The sequence below is a fragment of the Anser cygnoides genome, chromosome 1 (genome assembly GCF_040182565.1).
Source record: "Anser cygnoides isolate HZ-2024a breed goose chromosome 1, Taihu_goose_T2T_genome, whole genome shotgun sequence".
Classification (NCBI taxonomy): domain Eukaryota; kingdom Metazoa; phylum Chordata; class Aves; order Anseriformes; family Anatidae; genus Anser; species Anser cygnoides.
In genome coordinates, this window is record NC_089873.1 from 210,209,410 (window position 1) to 210,220,688 (window position 11,279).

An 11,279-nucleotide genomic window follows, 5' to 3' on the forward strand; every position below is an offset into this window, starting at 1 on the left:
TCACCCAGTATCCCAGCAAAATGCCCTGTATCCCACCAGCCTGCCCCATGTACGCACCAACCATGTCATGCCAACGTGCCCCACATGATGCTAGCCCACCCCAAGCTGTCCCACAACATGCCATCCCACCCCACATCGTATCTACCTGCCCTTCATCTCGCCAGCCTGCCCCACATCATCCTGCCCAGCCCAACAGCTGGCTGATCCACCCCACGGGATGCCAACACGCCGCATGTCATTCCAGTGCTCACACCAGTCTGCCCTACATGCACACCAGCCCACCCCATGTTGTGCCAATCTGTCCCATATGACACCAACACACCCCACATGTACTCTGAACATCACAGCAAGATGCACCACAATGCGCCAAGCTGCCCTACATCACACTAACCGACCCAACAGTTGGCCAACCCACACTAATCAACCCAACTGTTGGCCAACCCACCCCACATCACGCCAGCTCACCCCATAACATGCCACCCCACCCCACATCACATCAACCCACCCCACACCATGCCAAACCACCCCACATCACATCAACCCATCCCACACCGTGCCAAACCACCCCACATCGCATTGACCCAACCCACAACACACCAACCCACCCCACATTGACCCACCCCACCTCACACCAACCCACCCCACATCAGGTCAACGTTGACACCAACACACGAAAGCCTGACACAGCCCTCTCCACGCTGCCCATCTCCATCCCATCCCACTTGGGCAACCTCCATCCCTGACAGGACGACCATCCCCACCACCCCCATACCACGTCCACATACCATGCAGCACTGGGAGCGCCAGTCCTGTCCCCGCGTCCCACTGGGGCCACTGGTCCCCACAGCGCCCTGCAGAGCTGGGAACGCCTTCCCAGCGTAGGCAGCCGCGCTGGAAATGCTCGTCCCCATCGCTGCAGGGACGGGACCCCGGGCTGGCTGCAGCAAACCAGCCGTCACCGCAGCACTCCACCAGGAACGCCTGTCCTGCCGCCCCAGCAGCAGCACTGGAAATGCCTGTTCCCACCAGGCTGGGAGGCTCTGGAAGGGCTGAGCACAGCGTGCAGCGCTGGAAACTCCTGTCCTCTCCTCCACGCGGCCCCGTGTGGCCTCCAGCCAGGGTTCTTGGTGTGGACGTCCTCACCAGGAAGACCTCCGGTGGAAGGCCACCACGTCTTCATGCACCTCCACCGTTCGTGGTCGTGCAATATTCATGCCGTGTTGATGTAGTTGTACCAAGATTGTCTTTAGCATGCATTTCAGTCTTGGATAGTTTGTGGAGAACATATTAAAATAATTTTAAAAAGGAAAAATAGAGTGGAAAGTCAAGTTTTCTGAAGCTGGATGGCCGTCCTTGCAGAAGTCATGCTCTTTCATCCTCCACCCTCCTTTCCCCAAAATACTTCTTAGGAGTGAAAAATAAAGCTGACAGACTGTCCCTTGATTAGTGTGGGTGGTTTCACCACACAGTGACATGTGAGTGGGGACTTTTTTCAAAACTTTAACTGAATCGGGTGATTCTGTGTGGGGGTGCCCAATAAATTTGATACCTTGAGCTTAAGTTTCAGACATTGTGAGCCTGGAGTTGTGTTTGAATTCTGGATGCTGCCGTCTCTGATTAGAAGAATTATTTCCAAACAGTGCTGTATTTTTGGAAAATCTTCTGGGAACTAGTGAAATTTCTTTTTTTTCCTTCTTGTGAAAAAAAATAACTTGCTGTTTCAGTATGTGGTATAGTAAAGTGCATTACTTTCAAGCGTTCTGACTCCTAAGCCATGTTCTCAAGCTGGAGGTTTAAACATTGTAATTTTGGACCTGTTGTATCAGTTTTATTCACCTCCTGGTTTCTGGTTCATTACAATGTGCGTGCTCCTTGCTTTTGAACTCTATCTTCATGCTGGAATATTGAAACTTGCTTTCTAGAATGAAATCTCGTTTGGTTTTGTTTTGTTTTTCAGTCTTTATTCCAGAAGTGTGAAAAACATTTGGAACAACAAAATTTTCCGTAAAATCCAGAGACTTAGTAATGCTTTATGACTTAGAAATTCTTTAGATATGCTTCCTCCAGCAAAACTAACCCAGCTCAGAATTATGTGTAATATCAGAGAAGATCGGAGTTGTAGGAATAGAGCTATTTCTGAGATAAAACACTAAAATGGTTTATGGAAACAGCATGAACATGCCACTTCTTGTTTGCCAAAAACATCAGAGGATTTAAAAAAAACAGTGAATCCTGAGATGATGGGTGTCATAAGCTGGAGTTATTCAGGGTTTAGTTAATACAGACGCGAACAATTGGACTCGCAGCAGAAATTCAATGCCTCGCTGCACAAACCCAACCGCTGTGACACTCCTGCAGGTTACAGAGAAACACTAAACAATGAAACACCACCACTGCAAAAAAAAAAAAAAATTAATAGTGTGGTAGGATATAAGCAACTTCAAGTGCTTTCTGTCCTCAGTAAACTAATACACTGTGACCAATTTATGCTGATTTCATGAATTCAAAGTCCATGCTACACTACAGTAGGCATTACCTGCAGAAAGACTCCCATGCTGTGGAGCAATAGCAGGGCTTTCCTATTTTTATTCAGTTCAATGAATTTCTCATTGAAAATTCTCTGAATTCTCTTCCTTTGAAATACAGATTTTGTTTAGCAAAGTAACATGACTTACTTCAACATAGCAACTCTCATGACCTGTATATGAAGATTGCATTTAATTTGCTGCTTAACATACACTGAGAGATCTAACCCTTAATTCAGGTACTAAAGAGCAAAATTTCCCCCAGAGGAAAATTCAGACATAAGCCTAAGTCAGCAAAGCCCATGTTAATTTATTAATCATTTCATAGCAGTGGAACTGATATAACTCAAAAAAAAAAAAAAATACGCTTCCTGCAGATTTCCAGCTCATGCTAGTTAAGATTTTGGCCTCATATTGCAAATCTCACACTTTATATTCATTTATTTGTTATTATTATCCTGTCCTATTGTGACAAGGACCTGTTCACAAGGACATTACAAAAAAGGTATTTATACATGATACCATACCCACAGCAGTACTGAGGTCTTTTTAGGGAATACCAGGGCTAAGGTTTTCATTTTACATTTGATTTCCACCAGCTTTGACAGGTTAAGTCCAGCCCTTGCCTAGTTCACATCACCATTCAACATGATAAAGAACCTAATCTAGAAATCCGGAGACACTTAATAACCTGGATAAGATCTGAGTGCAAACAAAATAATCATCCCTTTTGGGCTTAAAATAATTGGTTTGCTAATTAATAAGGCTTGGCGGATTATTTTAACCAGAGTATTTGCAAGCTGCACCTGGGGAGGGCCGTGGCTTCTTTTATCCTTGGTGCATCAGCAGTCCCACAGGAGCGGTCACGTTGGAAGAGTCCTGCAAATCTCAGCTGCACACCCGGCGTTACGTAGGACCCTGTGTAATTTAGTGACGCCCTAGGAACTTGTCATTTGAATTTCTAACCACATTAAAAGGCCAGTGTTATCTGTCCGCATAGTTTGGAAGATGACAGCACCACCTTTATTACGTCCCAGTGGATGTTCTTGGGTCTGTTTAGCATAACAGATTAAATTCCTGCAGCTGCAGCAAAATGCATGGATGCATGCAGCTGCCTGCCTCCATTACCTGCCCAGCTGCTGCTTTGTTGAAGTGAATCCAGCAAGCTAACAGGGAAAGAAGGAGTTTTCAGAAATATCACCTCATTTCTTGGAAAACAGTGTAAATGCTAACTTACACACGTGGTCTTCACACGTGGTCTGAACTTACACCAGCAGCCACTCACTTTGACCTTCGGAAAGTTAGAAATGGTTTCCTCTGAGCGTTTGTTTGGAAAGCAAGGTCAGAAAACACCTTAAATTATTATTAAGAGAATTTTAAGATGTGTTCTTAACAAGATAGGGTAAACTGTCATGCAGAATAAAGTGAATTTTTAAAAATCTCTGTGGAAAGCTAGATGAAACGCCACTCAGGAATATGTAAGTGTTGCCAGAAGTGCTGTTTGAAACTTTTTGTGTTGTATCTCAACACACTCCTGTGTCAGTACTGCTCTTGCTTAGTGGCACTCAATTTGAGACACAAGGGATGGTGTCCTTTCAAATGAAACATGGTGGAGAGGGTCTGACTGCATGTCAATTCTATTTAATAGATTATTTTATTTTATTTTATTTCATTTCATTTCATTTCATTTCATTTTTTGCAAGTTTTGACATGCCAGAACCATTGGGAATGGAAGCAATGGCCTTGTGGCTAATTCCTACCCCTGCCTTAGATCGGCTCAAATATGCTTTTTTATACTGCTACAGGGTATTAGATCATTGCAAAACCACTCAAGTGAGCAAGCATACTTCACTGACAGGTGAAAGGATTCCAAGTGCAGAACTAAACACTTAACTTTTTCGAGGTATTTAAAGAAGTGGGAAAAGCTTGAGCTTTGCCACTGAATGCCTGTTAAATAATGTAACTTATAGCCACAGCTGTGGGGGTTAAAAGAGCTTGTCCAGCTCTGCATTTGAAGACATCAAGCTTGAGCAACAGGGACTAACATAAGAGGCTGTGTTTGTGGGTGCTAAACCCTGGACCTGTTATGTACAGAGTGTTTTTGAGTCTGTGTTTTTAACAGAAGGTGGACACACTTGCATTGTCCCCAGAGGTTATCTTAAACTGCTGTAGGACATTTGCAGCTACCTAATAAAGATGTTTATTTCTGAATAAATAGCAACATATATCTGTGATCATCAGCTGAAGGGCTGTCAGGCCATGTGCTAGCTCTGGTCTAACATGGAAACGTTCAGAAAAATGCTGAAAATATGCAAAGGTGTGTGCTCGAGTTAACCACATTAAATCCCAAGGAGAGTTTACTAATTTGCAAGGAAATTGCCATTCATTTGCACTTCACAATCGCTGTCAGCTGCACAAATGGTTTTGTTAATTGATTTCATTAACTTGCCATAAGTTTCCTGAGTGTCCCAATACAGATAAACCCCACATCCGATAGAGTTCGTTGTATCTTTGACACGCAATCCAGCTATTCTGGTCACATTACGTGCACAAAGTCCCCTTTCAATAAAAGAAATCTTTAAGTCAGCTCACAACTGATAGACAATTTCCATGGAGGGCATGGAAGGGAATTCCTGGTGCTTTGGTGTGTAGAATATCTACATTATTTTCCATTATTTTCCATTATTTTCATGGAGAAACTTCCTGCTCAGACTCAGAGCAAACTGATGTTTAAATGATAGGCTCATGAGGAAGACCAGCAGCAGCATCCCAAAACAAGGGGATCCCTGTGTCAACCCTTACAAACTGCCTTGTTCCCATGTGGACAAGGTTGTACAAGAAGAATTGTTTTGTAAATGCTGTAGGCAGTGAGTGTCTCTTTGCTATGGGCAAAAGCTTTTGGCACCTGGGTTCTTCCCCCATCTCCACAGCACAATTACTAAACAGAGAGTAACAGCCAGTGAAACAAAACTTATTTCTGGAAAAACATGCAATGCTTTCAACCATACTGCTTTAAAACCATGCGTGTATTATTTCCTTGAAGCCTTCAATACAGTAAAGCATTGTGGTTTGGGGGAAAGGATGTTGTTTGTCCTGCTGGTTTTTCTGGGTAGCTGGAGAAACGTGTTCACAGACTGAAGCCACCCAACCAAGATAGGCTGATCTCAAAGCTACCAAAGTCAACAGATCAAAATTGAACATCTTTGGTGCTTTTTTGATCAGGTGTATGGTGAAGTGAGGGTTTGCAAAAACAAAACTCCACACCTCCTCAAGTCCTGCTGGCTTGGGATGAGGTTTACCAGGTGGCTAAGACATGATGAGGATGGTGGGATCCAGTTCAATGGTGGATGCTGCAACAGTACCAGCCCCTGCATCAGCCCTGACACAATCTCATCCTCTGCGTTACAGTATAACCTCTATACGTGAGCCTGATTTTTTATTTTGGAGAAGATATTTCAACCCATTTACTCCAGCCAGAGCGTTGCCGGTTAGTTTGGAAGTTGTTTGAGTTGGCTGGCTGAAAAAAATCCAAACAAAAGCTTATTGTCTAACAGAGCTGGAGGGGGGTGAAGTGGCAGGGGGTTGTAAAAACTCCCTTCAGAAGGATGTTATTGCTTCACCACTGTTGCCGTAAAGAAAAGCTCTTGACAGGAAAAGTTTAACGAGTTCAATAAATGTTCAAAGAACCTCGCAAAACCTTCTCAGTTTGGAAGCAGCGAGAGCCAGCTCTTGATAATACGTTGCGTTTTTGGGGTGGCCAAAGGGAATTGCTGACACGTGAAGCCATGCTGTGATCTTAGCAGGTTTCACAGGCAAGGCAGAATTGGGCCAAGACGGCTTGGGTTGTTTGAAAAAGGCCTCCTGGAAATGGCACTTGGGATTAAAGCTGTGAGCCTGCGGTGTGCTTACTCAGGGACACGTCTGCATTAAACTCACACGAGTTTTTGGCTTTGCAGGACCTCCGTATGAGGTTAGGGTGAAGGATGTCTTGCGTCCTGCTCGATCAGGGCTTGGCAAGGTGGTGTGTTGCCCTCTGAATGCTGTTGCAGCATAGCTGGGAAAACATGGTGCTGTTTTGGCTCAGATATAAATCCAAAACTCCAAAGCCCTTCGATGTGCTCCAGAATAGAAGATGCTGGATGAATCTTCATGATTACTGAATAAGCTTGGTAAGTTAACAGAGACTGCTGAACAAGTTTATTGCACCCTACAGAAAATGAATGTGTCATTGACTAAAAGGCAGAACAGGAAACAAAAAATAAGGGAGAGAATTAATCAGCTTGGGATAAGGAATACTACTTTCCAGTATTTTTCCCTCAGGGTTTTCAGTTGGCTATACGAGAAGGCTATATCTGTATTCATTAAATTGTATGCTTTGGGACCACACCAGACAGAGGAATTACAGGTCTTACCTTATATATACTATGGTGTTGATCCTTCTGGGGGCAGTCCTAGGGCTGTGCAGGTGAAAGCAGGACACCTCTGCAACTCCCCAGCCTAACAAACGTGCTCTGTCTGCTGATGGTATCGCTAACATGTCACATCTCCTGTGTGGGATTTAACTGGTAGGAGATGGAAAAGAAGCTGGAAGCACTGCTACAGGGTCATACATTGAGCTGAAGTGTTAGCCCCAATAGCTTAAGTGCACGACACAAAAACTCAAACGTTATTTTCCCTTGGGATAATTATTCTTTAATAGAAAGTTTCAGTGGATCTAGAAGATGAGCCATTGCTCTGGAGAAGGAACTGATAACAGGCAGCTTCTTTGCTCTGTAAGCAAATCCACAACCTTGGACTTTGCTAATTCCAGAGAGATTAAAGAGAAGTTAAATCAGTTGGAGCTTTCTGCTTGTTTGCAGGACGCTGTGTCCGCACAGTGACACCCACACCGAAGCAGCTGCGTGACCATTTTGCACATGGGCTCCGTCACCCCCAGCCACCCCAAAGCGGTTGCTCCTGGATCCTTCACTGGGGACTACATTAAAAGCCCATGTGAACCAAGCAGAAGGGTTTTTCTGATTTCAGTGAGCCTTACATCAAGGCCAGAAGATGGCAACTCACCGCTGAAGAAGCACTGGGCCTCCAAGTCACTGCAACGACTGTCATCCAAGCAAGAGGCAAAAAAACTAAGCTTCTGCTCAGGCATGGCCATGAAATATCCCCTGCCACATGGACAGGAGTCTCCGAAATAAATTTATCTTCTGCTTGATTTCAAGTCCCTTCCCTTTACTGTGTTTCCATCTTGCAGAGGTGCTGTTCTGACTCCCTGACTTCACCTGATGGGTAAGGGTGCTTCCCACCCTGTAAGTGGTTGCATTTCACCAATGAGCAAAGCAAATCCTTGTGTGGAATATTTATAGAGCTCTTTCAAGCCTTTTGAGTTGAAAGCCTCTGCAGGACGATCCATTAATGAATATGAAAGAAAAAAAAAATTGATGCAGGCGTTGGCTGGGAGCCCTCTTGCTGCAAAGCATCCCCAAGGCAGCATTTGTACTGAAATCTTTCTTGATCTTTGACTCGCCAGGTATCATTTCTAGGTCAGAACATTTTGACTGACTCTTTACTGATGAAACCCATACACCCATTTAGCACAATTTACTTCCAGTTTGTTGGAAGGCACATCCAGGCCCTCTGACATGACGAGGAGGGAGAACAGACGGATGTTGTGGCTCTGATACCTGTTCTGATAAGGACTCCAAACCCTCCTGTTATTTCATCGAACAAGACGTGTCTCAAGACACTCAGCAGCCCAGCCACTTGGTCAGGGGTAAACCTGTGGCCAGGATGGAGGCTGAGGGTTTGGTGTGCTCTGTCAGCATTATGGGCCCGAGGTGGAAGAGCTCGTTTGACAGTAGAGAAAACAGGCAACAGCTATTGGTGTCTACAGAAATTCTGGTCAGAGAACTTAATGTCTGGAGAACTGAGCTAGTTTTGCCCAAACTCATTCTCTCAGGGCAGGGAGAATAGAAATAAACATGACTCCAGTTCTTTCTGATGCCTGACTGGGAGAACTATGACTTCTTATTAAGGAACCTACAACAAGAATGCTTTGGGGATAGCACACAAATGAAATCATAGAATAATGGAATGGTTTGGGTTGGAAGGGGCCCTAAAGCCCACCTAATTCCACCCCCTGCCATGGTCAGGGCCCCCTGCCCCCAGCCCAGGCTGCCCCCAGCCCCACCCAGCCTGGCCTTGGGCACTGCCAGGGCTGGGGCACCCCCAGCTCCTCTGGGCAGCCTGGGCCAGGGCCTCAGCGCCCTCAGAGGGAAGAATTTCTTCCCAACGCCTCCCCTGAGCCTCCCCCCTGCCAGGCTCCAGCCGGTGCCCCTCGTCCTGTCCCCCCAGCCCTGACAAAGAGTCCCTCCCCGGCTTTCCTGCCCCCCCTTACTGATCTCCACCTGGTCATGGAGCCGTTGACCACAACTCTCTGAGTGTGACCACCCAGCCAATTCCTTACCTACCGAGAGGCCCATCTGTCAAATCCACACCTCTCCAGATATGAGATCTTGGCACAGAGGCTAATAATTAGTTGGGTCAAACAAGACGGGAGGGCCAGGCTGCACTGTAACCTGGTTCAAGGCACAGCAGAAGTCATGGAGCAAAGCCAGGAAAAACTCCCTATGTCTCATCAGCCAGCATGAGTGGATCAGATCTAGGAAAAAAAAAAAGAGGATCAGTCAATGATCAGGCCATGCACAGAGCTCAGATCCCCACCAGGCTTCTTTTAAAGCCTTTTACAGCCTGTTAAAACATCCTCATCCCTATGCTCCCAAGGCAGAAGGAGAAAAGAAAACCACAAAGCAGAGCAATCTCTGCATCGGCCTATTCGTTTCTTGCCCTTTCAGCTGCAAAAGGTGGTCTCATGAACCCCTGGCAGAAATTTGCCCATTTTCATCATACCAGGATTCTTCCCGAAAGGGAAAAACCTCATTTAACTGAGCTGTTGCCAACTAGCACCATTTTCCCGAGGATCATTTTACTGCGTGAAGCTCAGAAGGATTCGCGCTGTGGAGGTTCATTTGTTATTCCGTGTGGCGCTGCTGCTTGGGCTAAACTGACAAAATATTTATCCAGACGGTAATGCATCCATTCCCGCTCTGTGCCTCCGCCTAGTACAAAGCCATTCCAGGCTGGCTTCGTGGTTTCTCGGCATTACTACCTGGCATTTCCCCAAAATGCTTTTTTCTTATCGTGGAGTTACTGACAGGCACCTCTGGAGGGCAGCATGTCCTCTCTTTTTTTTTTTTTTTTTTTTTTTTTTTTTTTATTTTTCCCACCCCTTTCCTCAGTCCCTGCTCTGTTTCCAGACCTAATAAAAAAGATCCTTAAACCCAAACGGCCATGCCCTGCAAATGACACTTTAGTTTATCCTGCCCGAGTTAATGAGAGTCTCAAACCAAGTTGTGACATCCCACCATTTTTCCTGCTGACATGCTAACGCCATAAAAAAATATCACTTCCCTGCTTTGCAGCTGGGGAAAAAAACAGCTAAATAATCCTATGTAACGTGCTCAGGATCCCCTATGGCTGGCGGTTGAGGCAGGAATCATTGCGGGTGGCCTGCATCCTATTCCCATGCTTTTTTTTCCATATAATTAGCCACCTAGCCTTTTTCTCCAGCTCTGTTTGCTGGAGGGAGGGCTCTGATTTGAGGCAAAGGACATAAGCTACTTAAAAGCACAAGGAAGAAGAGGTGGCAGTGAAAATCCCCCTTCTTTGAGCCGGTAAGGAGGCACAAACAGGGACAAAAACAGATTGAAAGGCCCCCAGCTGCTTTCCTTCCCCTTTGAACAGGCAAATTTGTGAGCCCAGCCCCAGGCAGAAGGGAAGAGCATCCTTGGGAAGGGGTGAAGAAAGAGGCAGAAAGACTGAAGCCAGAAAGCCCTGAGGGAGGGGACGGGGGCAGCAGGACTCTTGCAGGGAGGTCTAAAAGCACCAGAGAAGTGCAAATGCACTTTAACACCAAGCTAAACAACAGCAGAGGAAAGGAAGTTGCTTAGCTAAAGGCAAGACAGGTCCGCCAGAAAGCAAAGATGCCCATTTCTCAAAAAAAAAAAAAAAAAAAAAAAAAAAAAAAAGAAAAAAAAAGGAAAGAAAGAGAAAGAAAAAGAAAAAAGAAAAAAGAAAAAAGGAAAAAGGAAAAAGAAAAAAGAAAAAGAAAGGAAAAAGGAAAAGAAAAAAAAGTACTAAGAACAACTTTATGTGATCTAGCAGAAGCAGAATCCCACCCCTTGTTACGGCCAACAGAAGGTGCCTGGACAAGAAGGCAATAAGAGCACAGTGCTCCTGACACCATCTCCATCCTTCCAGCAACCCGGGGCATGCCACCATCGAGTCAGAGGTGGCAACTTTAATTTCTGTTAATGCTTAGGTTATTTTACATTTTCATCTCTCTTGACCTGGTGCTGTGTACACCCAAGGCACCCCCTCCCCAAGAAGTGCCCATGTTGTGTTGGCTAGGGAGGAAGCAGGAGATATAGGTGCCTGTATAGGTGCCTATAGTCTTTTCCTAAATCAGTTAAAATCCCTAAAAACACCACAGGCCAGGTGAATTTTAGATAAGGCTCTTATCCACTGGAGAAGGGAAAACTGACTGCAGAAAAAACAAACAGCTCAGAGGGCGTCATTTGTTCACGAGATCAGCTCAGAACAGTGCTTGAACCATGAGCCCAGCACGGACCTTGGGCACAAGATGAGATCAAAGGAAAGAATCCTCCTACAAACGGGTGGTAAGCAGCTAGAAAATAACAT